Below are 17,805 nucleotides of genomic sequence, written 5' to 3'. Positions count from 1 at the left end.
AATGACACATTTCACTTTGAATCATTTTGTATTCCGGACGGTTGCATTTAATTGGAAAATTTAACTTACTGTCAATCCATTTTAATTCTGATCTGTCTTGTACTTATGAAATTAGCTGAACATTTCTTTTGGTAATTACCATACTTTAAAGTACCTTGTTAGTATGGTTAACCTGGAGTAGTAATAGATTTTACCTTCCAGGTTTACTTTTTGGTACAACCTAAGGCTCCATGCACACTGAAGCTCAAAAAAGCTTTTTCTGGACGCCAAATTGCTGTCAGAAAACGCTGGTTGAAAAATGTGCTTTTACCAGCGTTTTGTACTAGCGTTTATGAGCATTTATTAGCGTTAGCGTTTATGGGTGTTTTCAATAAAAATACACAGAGGACACTCCAAAAATCCCACAGTGCATTCCAAACTCCCACAATGCATTGAAAAAATATAATGCTGAACACTAATTAACGCGTGTTTATGAGCGTTTATAAGCGTTTATGAGCATTTATCAGCGTTTGTTGTTTTTTGACGGTGAAAAACTGCACTTTGAACGCAAATTTTTGGCGTTCAGAAAAAAGCCCATAAACTCCACTGCTCATTAAAGCTAAAAAACTTCCATGTGTGCATGGACACATAGGCTAACATAGAGTGAAGTTTATGGGCTTTTAAAAAAAACACCCAAACTCCAATAAACTGCAGTTTATGAGCTCCAGTGTGCATGGAGCCTAATGCTGTAGGCAAATCTATGAAATCACCGTCATCAAACTGTCTACAACAAACTGGACACAACAGGGGATCCAACACCAGTATATACATTTACTATACCATCTAGGAGTAAAAATAATACATACGATATAACTATACATGTAGGTGTGTCCATCAGAAGTACCCTCCAATCAGACAATGTTAGTATACCCAGAGGTACAGTTCATCAAAATGGCTTACTTGAGACTATATCTGTACTTTAAAGTGTTACTAAACCCACAGCAGTAAAATAAGTCTGTATATGTAGTAAAGTATACATGTTATACTCATTGTAAAACCTAAGGGGTTAATACTGCACATTGTGGAAAAAGGCTGTTTGATCCTGTCTTCTCTGATCTTCCCCTTCTTCCATAGTCCCCAATACATCTCCTGATAGAACAGAGCCTTGGGGGCACTCTGAACATGCTCAGTTTGGTGTGTATTGCTAGAGATTTTTTTTTTCTTGGGAGGGTGCATGTGATGGGATCCAGACGGAGGGTCAGGGATCCTGCAGCCTCATAGAACTCCTAGAACTCCCTATGGGGGCACTCAGTGGGAGGTAGGAGCCAGGAGCACCAGTGGGGGACTCCAGAAGAGTAGGATCAGGGCTGCTTATGCAAAACCATTGCACAGAGAAAGTAAATATGTCATGTTTGTTATGTTCAAGAACATTTACAATCACTTTAATGAAACAAAGAAAATCATTAATTATATACTGTAAGTAATATACCTTTACTGACCTCATCCAGAAAATGCTAGTATTGCTGTTAGATATTCTTCTGGGTTTAAAAAAATCATAAACACAGACATGGAACCAAGAGAGAACAACTGAAATTAACATAGTGAAGTATTACTATAGGCAACACTTTTTTTTTTTTCATTTTGGATAGAAGGGATGGTTATAACCCCTGTCAGATTATTATTATTTTTTTCTGTCTGTGTCCCATTGCATAAATGTCCCTTCACTTCTTGTCCCATAGCAAAATAGGAAGTGGGAGGAAATCCCTGTAAATTAAGGGAATTCCCTAGGGACCCCCAGGTCACCAGAACTACAGTAGTATCCACATTGGAAGATTTCCCCTCTATTACTTTTACGGGGACAACCCCCTTTTACTGTCACTTTCAATGATAATGGTAAACAGGACAAATTGAGAGGATGCATCTCCCTAACGAGCGCACACACAGCAATAGAAACCTATCCACTCTATCTAAAACATGAAAAAAATCATTTAGTTATACTTTAAAACCAGAGGATTAGCATGTCAACCAGGCAACGAGCATGTAATTTACACACCCATCTTCAACTCAGTCCATTGAATCTTGTTTTTCAGTTTGACTTATTATCCTTGCGCCATTTATTTAAAGTTGTATTGCTTATGCCGCGTACACACGTAGCCGACTATCCGACGGACTTAGACTGGCGTGAAATGAAACAAAGAAAATCATTAATTATATACTGTAAGTAATATACCTTTACTGACCTCATCCAGAAAATGCTAGTATTGCTGTTAGATAGTCTTCTGGGTTTAAAAAAATCATAAACACAGACATGGAACCAAGAGAGAACAACTGAAATTAACATAGTGAAGTATTACTATAGACAACACTTTTTTTTTTTCATTTTGGATAGAAGGGATGGTTATAACCCCTGTCAGATTATTATTATTTTTTTCTGTCTGTGTCCCATTGATTTATTTTGGCGTTGGGGTTCCCCTTTAAGTCCATATCAGGTGGCGGGGCCAGCGACGTCTCCTTCGCGGGCCCAGCCTACCTGGAGAGCGGACTTTTCTCTGGGTGGGAAAAGTCCGTTCATTTCAAAAGTACGGCGGACTGGCACACACACGGCCGGATTGTCCGCCAAAATGCGAGTCCGGCGGGAAGATTGGAGTGCAAAACTACTTTCTAAGTCCGCCGTACTTTCGGGTCAAAAAAGTATGCCGGAGGCTACACACGGGGGTATTGTCTGGCGGACTTCAGTTTGCCGGACTTTTCCACCCGATTGTTTGATCGTGTGTACGTGGCATTAGAGTTAAAATTATATTTCAAATCGAATTCAGAGCTTAGGCCACCATTCTTTAAATCTGAATTACTACATGCCAGCTGAATTTGTCAGTGCCGCAGACACCTGAACATTTATCATTGTAATTTACAAGTACTGTACATTGAGGAATATGAATTTTAAGAATTATGTTGTTTGATAGCGTCTTTAATTCTAGTTCTTCTGGTTTCTGTATTTTCTAACAGTCTTTTGGCATCATTACATTTTCTACTGTTTCTTTATTATTTAATCTAGCATAGCCTTTTTCTACTGACCTTTTACTATCACCTTTCTGAGTAAATTCAGCTACTAAATTGTTCAAAGATGTCCTTCAATTCCTTTATGTTAATCACCTACTGCTGACCTCTATTGTCCCCTGATTGAACTTGTATATCCCCATTCTGGTACTTAACCTCTGTTCAAATCTGCAGTGACCTTTTCCAACCTCATTTGATAAAGTCTATTATTCTTTCTACTTTTGTCCAGTCTCTACTATAATTATATCCTTGTAAGTGTTGTAATTTGGTATATTTTCCCTTTATGGAGGAATGAAATTTAAAATTACTTTTCATCCAGTAATAATTTTTGTGTCCTGTAAGAGAATGAACCAGCAATGAAACAAACAAATGTGTTATAAAGCCAGGAAAAACGGTGTACTAGACATCTAATAGACATCTCTTAGGGTTACAGATATTATGGATTGAATGAGCTATCAGACTTGAGATTCTGAGACTGTAGGCCAGATTATGTGTATCAAATCACCCGCCTCCTTTTGACATTTATGATATAGTGGTGTTTAATGTTTACCCATGTTAAAGTGATACTAAACCTTCGTTTTTTGTTTTCTTTTTTAAATAACAAACATGTCATGCTTACCTCCACTCTGCAGTTCATTTTTCAGTGTGTCCCCAAACCGCCTCTTCTGGGGTCCCTCGGCAGCGCTCGTGGCTCCTCCTTGCATCAGTGAACCCCCTGAGAGAAGCTCTCTCCCAGGGGGTTACCTTCCGCATCCAGCACTTGCGTGTATAGACAGAATGCCAGACTCGGCCCCGCCCCCTGTTGCCCGCGCCATTGGATTTGATTGACAGCAGCGGGAGCCAATGGTTGTGCTGCTATCAATCTATCCAATCAAGAGCCGAGAACCCCACGCAGAGAGGTACAGCGTGCCTCCGCCAAGGGAACGAATGGGCTAATGTGAGTAAAATGGGGGCCGGTCAGTGTCAGAAGGCCGGTCAGTGTCAGAAGTGTCATAGGATGCATTAAGGTGAAGAAACACGAGGGTTTACAACCCTTTTAACCGGTTACCGACCAGCGCACGACGATGTACGTCGATAGAATGGCACGGGCAGGCATATTGGCGTACAGGTACGTCCAATATTCAATGCCGCCCTGCCATCGGGAGCGCGCCACCGGCGGCGCGCTCCTGCGCTGGTCGGGACACCCGTGAGTCCGGTCGCGGGACCCGCGGACTCGATCGCCGCGGGCATCCCCGCGATCGTCTCACGGGACGGCTGAATGGAGGAAATGCCGTGTAAACAGCATTTCTCGATTCTGCCTAGCAACTAGTGACGCTGATCTCTGCTCCATGTGATTGGAGCAGAGATCAGTGTTCACTAAATGAAAGCCCAACCCCCCTACAGTTAGTAACACACCCCTAGGAACACTTAACCCCTACACTGCCACCCACTGGTTAACCCCTTCACTGCCAGTGTCATTTACACAGGAATCACTGCATTTATATAGCAGTGATTACTGTATAAATGACAATGGTCCCAAAAATGTGTCAAAAATGTCCGATGGGTCCCAATCGCAGTCACAATAAAAATCGCTGATCGCCGCCATTACTAGTAAAAAAAATAATAATAAAAAATTATTAATAAAAATGCTATAAAACTATCCCTATTTTGTAAACGCTATAACTTTTGCGCAAACCAATCAATAATCGCTTATTGCGATTTTTTTTACCAAAAATATGTAGAAGAATACGTATCGGCCTAAACTGAGGGAAAAAAATGTTTTTTTATATATTTTTGGGGGATATTTATTATAACAAAAAGTAAAAAATAATGCGTTTTTTTCAAAATTGGCGCTCTATTTTTGTTTATAGCGCAAAAAATAAAAACCGCAGGGGTGATCAAATACCACCAAAAGAAAACTCTATTTGTGGGAAAAAAAGGACGTTCATTTTGTTTGGGAGCCACGTCGCACGACCGCGCAATTGTCAGTTAAAGCGACGCAGTGCCGAATCGCAAAAAGTGGTCTGGTCTTTGACCAGCAAAATGGTCTGGTCTGTAAGTGGTTAAACAACGTTTGTGGTGTAAAATAAATTTGATGAAAGTATCTGAGCTGTATACATTTGTCTCTGGGTGAGATGACTCTATAACCTTAGAAATTGATCCAAGATCAGGGACATTCCTAAACCAATGGTTTCTAACTCTTTGTAGAGTCGTTTGTCTGCATGAGCACAGAGTAATACCTGGAAACTAGTTTCTTGTGGTTGGCTAAAAGCAACATATTTCCTGGGGGGGGGGGGCTTTTGCAATGTGACAGTTAAAGAAGCTTGATTGATCTATGGCTGCATGTATTTAAATAATTCCACACATGGTATATCTTAACATACTTAAAATGGTCCAGCTTGAACCAATGTAACTTGTGTATACTGTATAACATAGCTGGACAAGGCCCAACAAAGCTGGAAATAATTGAAGTAGACTTCTACTCCAGTGATCTCCACTTGCTTCCAGGTCCTGTGCTGAGCAGCCGGTCTGATGCATTATGAAAACAGAAGCTCAGATGCTCAGCACGGGCTCCATTCACAGAATTCTTTGCATTTTCTGAATGACTGCAAAACATTTTCTGACTGGACGAGGTAGAGAGTTGGGCAGTGAAGTAATTCCAAACAATCATTAACAATCTTATTTAAAATCAAGACAAAACAGAAACTGCACTTATGATAAACAAAAGCAAATAATTGCAGCTGCAACTATCAAGTGAGATATTATCACAAAAATTAAATAGGTGAACAAGTATGTTGCTCTTAAATTAAATAAACGGTAATTAAATAATATAAACGAGTCCAAGAGTCACAAACGTGACTCAGATGAGAATGGGGAGCAGGCGTGTTAAATTTGGTGTTATCTCTCTGCTCTTACTCTTTCATACTGGTTACTGGAGGTTCAACATTACACTTCATGGCAAAGAACTCTCTGAGGATCTGAAAAAAAGAATTGTTGCTCTACATAAGGATGGCCTAGGTTATAAGAAGATTGTGAAGACCCTGAAACTGAGCTGAAGCACGGTGGCCAAAACCAGCAGTTTAACAGGACAGGTTCCACTTAGAACAAGCCTTGCCATGGTCAAGCAAAGAAGTTGAGTTCACATGCTCAGCATCATATCCAGAAGTTGTCTTTGGGAAATAGACATATGAGTGCTGCCAGCATTGCTGCAGAGGTTGAAGGAGTGGTGGGTCAGCCTGTCAGTGCTCAGACCATACCCCGCACACTGTATCAAATTGGTCTGCATAGCTGTCACCCCAGAAGGAAGCCTCTTCTAAAAATGCTGCACAAGAAAGCCTGCAAACAGTTTGCTGAAGACAGACAGACTAAGGACATGGATTACTGGAAACACGTCCTGTGGTGTGATGAGGCCAAGATAAACTTATTTGGTTCAGATGGTGTCAAGTGTGCCTACAGTCAAGCATGGTGGTAGGAGTGTCATGATCTGGGGCTGCGTGAGTTCTGCCAGCACTGGGAAGCTACAGTTCATTGAGGGAACCATGAATGCCAACATGTGCTGTGACATACTGAAGCAGAGAATGATCCCCTCCCTTTCGGAAACTGGGCCACAGGGCAGTATTCCAACATAACGACCCCAAACACACCTCCAAGGTGACCCAAACACACCTCCAAGATGACCACTGCCTTGCTAAAGAAGCTGAGGGTGAAGGTGATGGACTGGCCAAGCATGTCTACAGACCTAAACCCTATTGACCATCTGTGGGGCATCATCAAATGGAAGGTAGAAGAGGGCAAGGTCTCTAACATCCACCAGCTCTGTGATGTCACCAAAACCATCTGTAAAGGGTCTGGCTAATGTACTAAGCATTTGAACTCCTTGTGTGTGTGTGTAAGGCTAGAATGGCTCTGGTTTTATAATGTTGATATTGGTCACATCACTAGATATAAAACCAATTTGGTTGAGTTAATGTGTGTATGGATTACTGAATTTAGTCTACAGGCAAGCATTTTAGCAAGCATATTGATAAATAAAATTGGCCTGTAGGGGCTCTTGCATAGAGGAAGGGCGGATGCCTAGCTTGCTTACATGCTCAAAGAGTATAATAAAGCGAGGAACAATTTGTAAATAAAATATCTTTTCACAGAGTATCCATCTAAACCTGGAGTCCTTTGTTTAGGAAACAAAGAGTTGGTTCATCCCACTTCCTCTGGGGTGAAGAGAATATCTAACTTTGTTCTTCATAAAAAAGATGGTAAAGATATGTGTAATGGTTATTGAACAAGCTCATCCTTAGTGTATTGGGTTGGGATTTCTACGAGGTACTAAAGAAATTTGCTGAGATAGCTGCAATTGTAATTTGTATATTGTTTTGTGAATCATATATTGTGGGAATATTACTTGAAGTAAATTCAAGACACACTAGGCATGCCAGACATTTTTATCACTTAACTCAAAAAATCTTTGTATTTGGTTAGAGATATTCAAATTTCCAGAAATTTTAAAACCATGAGAAAAAAAAAATGTCCCCTGTTTTTTTTTGTCTTTTTTTTACATTTTTGGAAAAAATTCTGTGTGGAGTAGTTTTACAAACTGAAAATCATTTGGTTACACTGGGAACGTGAAATGTAGTGTATATAAAAGTATTATATACACTGCAGTGTATATAAAAGTATTATACTTGAAATAAAAATATAGCTTATTCAGTAAATAACTAAACTAAACTTGTTTTTTTTATTTTTTTATTTTTTTGTACAAATGGACTGTATATGTTAAGAACTTTTTAACATGGGAACAGGTACCCCATCCCCGTTTCCTTTCCGTTATAATAATTTTAAAGCTTCCTGCCAATATGCATTTTCAGTTATTGACAATACTAATCCAGAAGCATATATTGCACTTACAAGAGCTTGATAAATTTTCTCCTGATTTTCTGGTGTAATTTTATCTATAAATGAAGGGATTGTGTATTTTTGTGAGGCAGTGGTTTGCGACACTTCCCTACTTTAAGATGCTGCTGGTGAAGAAAAATTTTGTTATGATCCAGCAGTAGCAGAAAGCGTGTTTGGAAAAGAATAATTCTTCTCACAATATCTTCAATTTGCAGCTTTGCTCTCAGCAGAAATTGCACTGTGAAAAATGCTTTCAAAACTCTAGATGTTGCTAGATGTTGGTCTCACTATTTTACTGAGAGGAGGAAAGGAAAAACGTTTTTTTCCCCCCAATTTTTCTCTTTTTTCCCAGGCTTTCCCATCTCTATGCCTGGTACAAGGGTCTTTCTTGGGTGCATTCCCCCAACATCATATGGTAGGATCTATTGTGATGCCTTTAGTTTTGATAATTTCTTGGGGTGAGATTTTCAGTTAAAATGCTTACTGCCTCTGTCCTCTTGTTTTCAGGCTCCAGGGCCTTCTTTCTCATAGGATTTTATACTGTGTTCACATTAAAGATAAACAACCCTGCAAGTGTAGATTTGAATTCATCTCCTATGCACTTTCAACATTCTCAACCCAATACTTATTTATATCTTATACACTTCTATGTGGTTTAATGGTGTAATTCAAGCAACAATGGTCCCATCTATTAAGAACTCTTATGCCGCGTACACACGACCGGACTTTTTAACATCAAAGGTCTGACGGAACAATTCCGGCAGACCATTCGATCGTGTGTGGGCTGCAGCGGACTTTTGATTTGCAAAAGTCTGAAATGGAACATGTTTCAAATTTTTCCGCCAGAACTCCGCCGGACCCAGTTCCTACCGAAAAATCCGCTCGTGTGTATGCTAGTCCGACGGACAAAAACCGACGCGAGGGCAGCTATTGGCTACTGGCTATGAACTTCCTTATTCTAGTCCGGTTGTACGTCATCACGTTCGAATCCGTCGGACTTTGGTGTGATTGTGTGTGGCCAAGTCCGTTCATTCGGAAAGTCCGTCAGAACTCCGTCAGAACTCAGTCGAAAGTCTGTCGGACCTAGTCCCTCAAAGTCCGGTCTTGTGTACGCGGCATAAGGCCTCATTCTCACGAGACTGATCTGCTCAGCAGGAGATCTTTCCAATGATCTCGGTTGAGCCGGCGGATGACAGGCCCACCTCTGCTCACTGAGTCGTGAGGGGTCTGTCAGAGCGCCGCTGATTCCTATGGAGAGATCAGATGAAAATGGACAGCATGTCCGTTTTCATCAGATCTCAGCCGATCCGATCTGCCAAGACGGATGGCAAACGTATCGCCATACGTCTGTCTTGGATTGGATGACAGGCGCATGTCAGCGGACACATCTCTGCTGACATTCGTCTGTCCATAGGAGTCAATGAATGGGCCACTCAGATCCACCTGAAAAAAAGACAGGCGGACCCAAGCGGGCTTGCCATGTGAAAGGGGCTTTAGACACTGAGGCCCAAAGCAGATAACATATCTGCTGTGGAAAGTATAATGTCTAGTCTAGAGAGCATTTGTTGTGTTTCTGAGTGGCATGGATACTCCGTGCTATGTGGAGTTGTTCCAATGCCATGGATCTAGAAGGTTGTAGGCTTAGCACCATACAGTATGTTCAAGAGTGGTGGATACACATGGGAACTATGCAGTCTTAACAGTTGGGGTTCTAGAACTATGTTGCAATTACCTACCAATATAATTTGACCTTTAGCAATTTCTTTTTTTTTTCATGTACACCTCCAATTTGGCAACATGAAATTGTATAGGGACATAAATATTAATTATAGTAAAACATTTGTTGAGGTATTGAATAGTTAGAATTACATAGCAACCCTGGTAATCCTGTTTCCCCTCCAAGACATTATTATTTAATTACTATATTAACCACTTCCCGACCGGTGCACAACGATGTACGTGGGCAGAATGGCATGGACAGGCATAAGGGCGTACAGGTATGCCCTTTAAGAATGCCGGTGTCCGGGATACCCACGATCGTCTCACGGGGAGGCTGAACGGGGAGATGCGGAAGTAAACAGCATCTCCCCGTTCTGCCTGGTAACAAGTGACACTGATCTCTGCTACCTGTGATTGGAGCAGAGATCAGTGTTCACTAACACACAACCACGCCCCCCACAGTTAGTAACACGCCTCTATAACACACTTAACCCCTACGCTGCCACCCCCTGGTTAACCCCTTCACTGCCAGTGTCATTTACACAGGAATCAGTGCATTTGTATAGCACAGATTGCTGTATAAATGACAATGGTCCCAAAAATGTGTCAAAAATGTCCGATGTGTCCGCTATAATGTTGCAGTCACAATAAAAATCGCTGATCGCCGCCATTACTAGTAAAAAAAAAAAAAATTAATAAAAATGCCATAAAACGATCCCCTATTTTGTAAACGCTATAAATTTTGCGCAAACTAATCAGTAATCACTTATTGCAATTTTTTTTTACCAAAAATATGTAGAAGAATACGTATTGGCCTAAACTGAGGAAAAAAAATGTTTTTTTTATATATATCTTTGGGGGATATTTATTATAGCAAAAAGTAAAAATAATGCGTTTTTTTCAAAATTGTCGCTCTTTTTTTGTTTATAGTGCAAAAAATAAAAATCGCAGGGGTGATCAAATACCCCCAGAAGAAAGCTCTATTGGTGGGGAAAAAAAGGACGTCAATTTTGTTTGGGAGCCACGTTGCAGGACCACGCAATTGTCAGTTAAAGCGACGCAGTACCGAATCGCAAAAAGTGGTCTGGTGTTAAGCCAGCAAAATGGTCCGGTCTGAAAGTGGTTAAAATGGATACCTCTCTCGAATAGGAGTAAATTGCATAGAATGCATGAGCTTTTGAGGGTCTCTTCAGGACCATGATTTTTGGTCTCTTGGAGGAGTATAATGTGTTTTTTATGTTACTTGAGGTATTCAAAGATTAAGTAAAATGTTATCTTTGAATGCAGGCGCTAGACATTCCAAGATACAATATTTAGAGTACCCCTTGTGATAGGGTGTGAACTTAGTTGGCACTGCAGAATTTGAGCATGGAACCATGAACAAAGGTAACAACATCAGTGTGAAAACAACATCACAGATTCTCCCACCCAGTCCACGATCCCTTGCTGTCTCAAAGTATGTACATAAGTGTAGTATGTGTCTCTCCATGGTGTTTGTGCAGGGCCCTAAAGAGTCATCCTGTAAGCCTGCTCACATGAAATTGAGCTTGAGTTGAGATTTTGATCAGCATGCAAGGGTAGTCTGATGAATATGTAGTTAGGGCTGGAAACACCTTCCCCCCACCTACCCCAATGCTAGGACTTTAGACAATAGTTCCTGAAGGAGTATTAATGGTATTCTCTACATCTGGTAGCAGTGACCACCTGTGGCCTAGTGGTGTGGCCCCGGTAGTCTAAATTGGTAGACAGAGCCCGTTCACACAGGGGCAACTCAGGATCCGACTTCAGGTCGCCCCTAGTCATCTGAAGTCGCGCTACATGTAAAAATCAATGTAAGTGAATGAGAGCCCTCTTAATGCACACTACTAAAGTCGCTCTGACTTCAGAAAAGGTTCCTGTACTACTTCTATCCGACTTCTAGGCGACTGGTACCCATTGATTTCAAAGGAAGTCGCCTCCAAGTCGGATCTCCATCTATATTGAGGCAACTCTCACAAAATAATCAGCTCTCGAGAGGGAACTCCACACCAAATTTATTAAAAAAAATTCCAGGCCCTTAGGTCTGGTATGGATTTTAAGGGGAACCCCTTACGCCGAAAAAACAGCATGGGGTCCCCCCAAGGTCCATACCAGACCTTGTCCCCATGTTGATGAGGACAAGGGCCTCTTCCCGACAACCCTGGCTGTTGGTTGTCAGGGGTCTGTGGGCAGGGGGCTTATCGGAATCCAGGAGCCCCCTTTAATAGATCCTGGCCCCCCACACTATGTGAATGAGTAAGGGGTACTTAGTACCCCTACTCATTCACCTGGGGAAAAAGTGTCAATAAAAAACACAACACAAGTTTTAAAAGTAATTTATTAATCAGCTCCGGGGGTCTTCTTCCGATGTCGGGGGTCTTCTTCCGACTTCTCCGCTCTGTTCGGCCTCTTCTCCCAGTGTCCGGCCTCTTCTCCCACTCTCCGGCGTCTTTTCCCAGGCTCCTCCACTGTCTTCTTGGAGCTCTTTTACTAGCAGAGGAGCCCGGTCTCCTCCGTCCTCTGTCCTTCTTCTCTCTTCTTTCTTCTTCCGATGTTGACACGGCGCTGTCTTCTGCTGTACTGGCTTGTGCGACGTATATAGGTATAGGGCGTGGTCACCGGGTGTCACCCAGCATGCACCGGGACGTGATGTCATAAAGGGACGGGATCACCATGTGACATCACCCGGTGACCACACCCTATACCTAATATAAGTCGCCACGCATGTCGCACAAGCCAATACAGCGGAAGACAGTGCCAAATTGTAAAAAGTGCTCTGGTCAGGAAGGGGGTAAAACCTTCCATGGCTGAAGAAAGAGAAAATGTGTATTTATAAAAAAATTAATTTTATCTATACACAAATGTTTTGCCTTTCATTTACAAACTGAAGGGTGGTTTTACAATATAAGGGTTTACAAATATATTAGGCCATTTTTCTTTTCCCTTTCGACCATTCTTTACTTTTGTTCAGCAGCAGATCTCCTGAATGTCTGCTGCATTTGTTTGAGGTAAGAATATACTCATCAGCTGTCAAACCTGCTCAAATGCCATGTGTCAGATGACAGGCATCTTACGTTTATTGACACCTTTATTTATTTTCAATTCTTTTTATTGCATGAGAATGCAAGTGACATGATACAAAAAACACATTGTACAAGCTATAGAAAGTGACAGTATCTCATTGTAGAACAATGTAACAGAATGTCAATTACCTGAAAACCTTAACAAACATTGTCTTCTGTTTTGTGCATCCATAGAGTGGCCAAAGGATATGATAAAACCTTCCACAGATATTTAGCTTTGAGATATATACCCATCAATCATTAGCAGATATAGTTTGGGTTACACCACACAGCCCAAATCGTATAATATATACGAGGGCAACCCCTATGCTCGTACATTATTTTTTCCATAAGTGACAATCTGGTTAACAGTGTTAATCCACTGAGGGATTGACGAGGAGAGGCCTGTATCCACTTAAGTGCAATTTGTAGTAAAAAATAGAGTTTCTTTCAGAAATATCCTGGCATATCTAGGCCAGAGTTCCTCTTGCTTCGACTTCAACACACATTAAAATGTTTACCGCTTTAAGATGCTTTTTTATGTGTTTTTGATGCTTCGGTGGTGCTTTTTTGAAGCTTTAATGAAGCTTGGCAGATGCCCTGTGTGTGTGTGGACATCCCATACCTACAATACCTCCAAGACAAAGCAAAGCTAAAGCTGAATTAAAGCCTCTCAAAAGCTGCAGGTGCTTCAAGCAAGCTTTGTCATAGATTTCTAGGGAGGTTTTGAAGACGCTTTGAAGTACTGCTAAAGCGACATGGGGCGTTTTTGAAGCCAAGCTGAAGCAAAGCAAAAGCAAGGTGTAAACAGGACTGTAATCTAACTATTTTATTTAGTGACAGAGGCTTTGACTTTTCAGAGAGCTTTAAAAAGGCGTGTCTGAAGCCATGTTTTGAAGCAAGTGTAAAGGAGCCCTAAAAGATACACTTTGGGAGTGAGTGGAGCAGGAGCAGTAAGTAGGTTAGATGGCAATTCTGTGGACTGCTTCCAAAAAATAGCTATAGTTGGGTATGTCCACATTTAATGATAAAGCTCTAATTGTGCACATCGTAAGCAATTTTAAGTGGGGGTATGGCCTATAGCCAGTAAGCATACTGGGGTGAGATATGTTTTGTGGATTATATAGAGTTGAATACGTTTGTTATTGGCTGCGGGGGAAATGTTTAAATGTGAGTATCAGGACTCCTCCCAGTCCTCATCCACCAAGTCTGGACATATAGATTGCCATCTTGTTTTAGCGGGCAATGGTGCAGCACAGATTTTGACATTCATTAAATGAGAATACAGTTCAGAAACTATTCTTTTAGGCTTTGGGATCTGAGCACTCCTATCATGGGGTAGAGAGTTTGGGGTTGTGGTTTCCGAATTGGGCCTGTAGAGCATGCCGAAGCTGCAAATAGTGATAGAAGAATTTATGAGAGAGATAATATTTCCTTTGTAAATGTGGCTACATACTCCCATTATTGTATTATATCCAGAGTGTTTATGTCCTTCCATTTCCAGACATGGAATCAGGAAAGGTTAGTAACTGGATAAAAGCGGGGTTATCACAAAGGTGCAGTTTCAAATAAGTATCTGAATAGGATACAAGTTTTTTAGCTTCTCTCCACACTGATCCGGCCATGGCAGCTATGTAATGAGGAAAGAAGGGTTTCCAGGCCTGACACCCTTATTTTAGATGGTTTAAATATGTGCTAATAATTTATAAATGGATATGTAATATTTAAAATGCCAAAATGTTTAGGTGGCCACACACAGCTTTATATAATTCAGCTAATTATTCAATGTAATTAAAACGATCAAATTGTATAAGACTCACAAACCATAGACCCCCACCCCATTCTATTGATTTAGCAAGCTTTAGATTATTATTCTCACTGACAATTCAATAAGCCATAGCAGAATTTTATCAATAGCTTCTGATTGATCATTCGAAAATCTGCACGTTTCAACTGCGCGTCACACAGATTGATGAAATCACTATTTTCAATGCGTAGTTTCTAACACATCATATTTTCAGTTGATACCATATGTGTGGCATTGTTCAATACTTTAATCGATGATGAATCGCTTGTTTGCACTTGCTCTTAGCTAGATCAATCACCAATTGATATGTGTATAGCAACTTTTAATATCAATATCAATATCTATATATATATATATATATATATATATATATATATATATATATAGTTTAAAAAAGAAATATATTGAACTGGAGACTGTTTATAATAGTGTATTGCAGAGGTATATTTTAAATTTTGTAAGAGTATAAAAGGCCCAAGAGACCTTTTGTCACTTATTCTCTTTTCTTAATAAAGTGCCTGTGTGGTGTTGATAACACAGGGTCATCTGGGCTTTTAAGTCCTCCTAGCAACAATCATAATTTAGTATTTTTATTCCAGCCATTCAGTGGCAAAATAAAAGGAAGATTTATCTGTCACAACAGAGGCATTCGGACACAGAAAGGATGAGGTGGGTAGGAGTTACTATAGTATAGATAGTGCTGGCAGGCAAAGATCCTTCAACAGTAAAGCTGAATTTACACAAAGCTGCTGTCTGTCCATCCATGTCTAGTGGTAAAAGATCACCTTCCCGGAGACCTGTAGCATGCTGATATACTTAGAACACTTCGTGTTTCAGGATAAATTGGTTTGTTTATCCAAAGTGCACTGTGCACCGACCTATCATTCAGGACAGGCTTGCTGCGCATCTCTTTCATGAGATATTTAGTGCATTCATTTTTCAATTTGAATATGTTTTAAAGCAGTTTATAAAAGTGCCATAGCAATGGTTAGCAATGTTTATATAGGTCAATGGCCTGCAGTGTTTTCTCTATACCTGGAAATGACACACAGCATCATATTGTGGGAGGGAAGTATAAAATTACATTCATACTTATCTAGACTACTTATCTAGACTACTGTATATATGTATATATATATATATATATATATATATATATATATATATATATACAGTCTCCTGAGGAGCACGCGCTATGGGTTTTCTTCAATTTAATATTCCTAAAACCACAGTTGGGTTTTAGGGTTAATTATGTCAAATTATGGTTTCAGTACCAGTTTAGCTGGATTACACTGGGTTCTCCTTGGCCACAGGTGTCGCTGTCACCGCTAGCAAGTGTGAGAAAGCAGTTTAGCTAGGCGTATTGAGTGTCATTCTTTCTTAGAACCAGCCCAGTGGGTGTGTCATCCTGCTGTGCATTCTGGGAGAGGGTATTTAAGGTACTGAGATCACGTGCTTCTGGGTTCCGGTTTAGAAGGTCTTTCTGTCTGTTTGTCCTGGTCCTTCTGACCAGCCCCCATGGCCTTCATGGCCTGGGGTGCGGGTCCATCCAATTCCAAGTCTCAGGGCTGGATAGCCCGAGGCAAAGTAACTGAGAGGAGGATTCAAAGGTGGTCCGGTGCCGTCTCATCTGTGGAGAGGCCCAGCAACTGGAGAAGGGGGAGGACTCTTCGGGAGAAGGCCATGCATAAGGCTGGCTTCTCAGAAGGAGCCTGGTGGCTCAGTTGTAGGACACTAAGTGGATCTACACTCGTACAGTATCGCCGGACCGGCTGCGACATACTGGTACCATATCATGGCTCTTTAAATTTACCTACGTCCCTCAGTTATATTCAAGTCTGTGGCAGAGACTTTGTTCAAGTGTTCTACATCCAAGTCTGTGGCAGAGACTTTACTCAAGTGTTCTACATCCAAGTCTGTGGCAGAGACTTTACTCAAGTGTTCTACATCCAAGTCTGTGGCAGAGACTTTGCTTTACTTAAATACTCTATCGGCTGCTAGGCCTAGTGAGAGGAGGTCTATCCGGTAGCTGTGGGAATCCAGTTCTGAAAGGTAATTCTCTGGATTCCTATAGTGAGAGACTTCCTATCTTGTGCAGTTCCAAAAGTACCTGAACTTTCTTTCTAACCCTCTACCCTTCGTTGAGAAGCTATTTTACCTATTTTTCCAAATAAATATGCCAAAAAGAGGATCCAGTGTCAGTTTCTACAATTCTTTGGGCCATCTACTTCGGAAAACCCCTAGACGCACACGAGATCAAGAAGGTAACGCTAAGCCCAATCAGACCAGCCGCTCCTTCGGGGGTCAGTGCTACATATACATTGAGGGTAAAGTAGCAATCATGTAAATAGTATTATGTACAAGGTCTATAAAAAATTGCAGAAGTGTTTACTGACATAGCCTATTGTTAGGCCCCTTTCACATGTGTGGACCGTATGTCCGTATTTCAGCCATCCATTTTCGGATGAAATACGGACATACATGCATCTCTATGGGATAACGGGTATCAGCGAATGGACATCTGCTGACACCCAATATCATCCATCCCCGCTATGGTCCGATTCTGCAGACGGAGGAAAATCCTATCCGTCTGCAGTGCGGATCGGATGAACAGGAACAGACGGTCCGTGTTTATCCGATCCCCCTCACAGGGGAGAGCGGAGATCTGACAGGGCGGTCCCTGCACAGTGTGCAGGGACCGCCCTGTCATCCCCCGGCTCAGCGGGGATCGCTCAGTTGATCCCCGCTGAGCCGATCGGATGTTCACGGGGCGGATCATCATGAATCCGTCCCGTGTGAAAGGGGCCTTATAGTCAAGCTAATTGGTTTCAGTTTATCAATGCTGATAGATAGTGCTGTATGGTATTCTACTATATGTTGTTATACTGTACAGTCTAAAGGCCCATACACACGTTCAGAAAATCGTACGAAAAATCCCACTTTCGAATCGATCGTGCGATGATCTGATCATTAGTACACAGCTTTCAAAAGCCGATCGCAACAGTTCATCTGATATTATTGGGTGGGACAAGCACGAAAATCGTTCTCGTTCAATACGTATGTATCGTACAATTTTAGTTTAATCAGTCCAGTTGTTGTTCAAAAATACAAATACACTACACCACATTACATTACTTCCCAATTTTTGTTCTGTCGTACAAGAATTTTCGTCACTTTAGTAAACTCTTAATTTTCAATATGAGATTAGCAAAAAAATTTGCAAAAAAATAATAATCTCACCGTGCACCAGGCATTACAGATTATGCCCAATGCAAGTATAGTTTTTAAACCCCTTCA

At 41.1% G+C, this 17,805-nt stretch overlaps 1 protein-coding gene across 4 annotated transcripts in view; it reads left to right on the top strand.

The window, feature by feature from the left end:
* TSPAN4 (tetraspanin 4) overlaps positions 1–17,805 on the top strand; it is a 1,526,404-nt gene that overhangs the window by 1,308,116 nt on the left and 200,483 nt on the right. The window lies entirely within an intron of this gene.

This window comes from Lithobates pipiens, unplaced genomic scaffold, assembly GCF_037356315.1.
Source record: "Lithobates pipiens isolate NorthernLeopardFrog02 unplaced genomic scaffold, aLitPip1_a1.2 Scaffold_10, whole genome shotgun sequence".
NCBI classification, from domain to species: Eukaryota; Metazoa; Chordata; class Amphibia; order Anura; family Ranidae; genus Lithobates; species Lithobates pipiens.
This window is presented reverse-complemented; position numbering and strand designations above follow the sequence as displayed.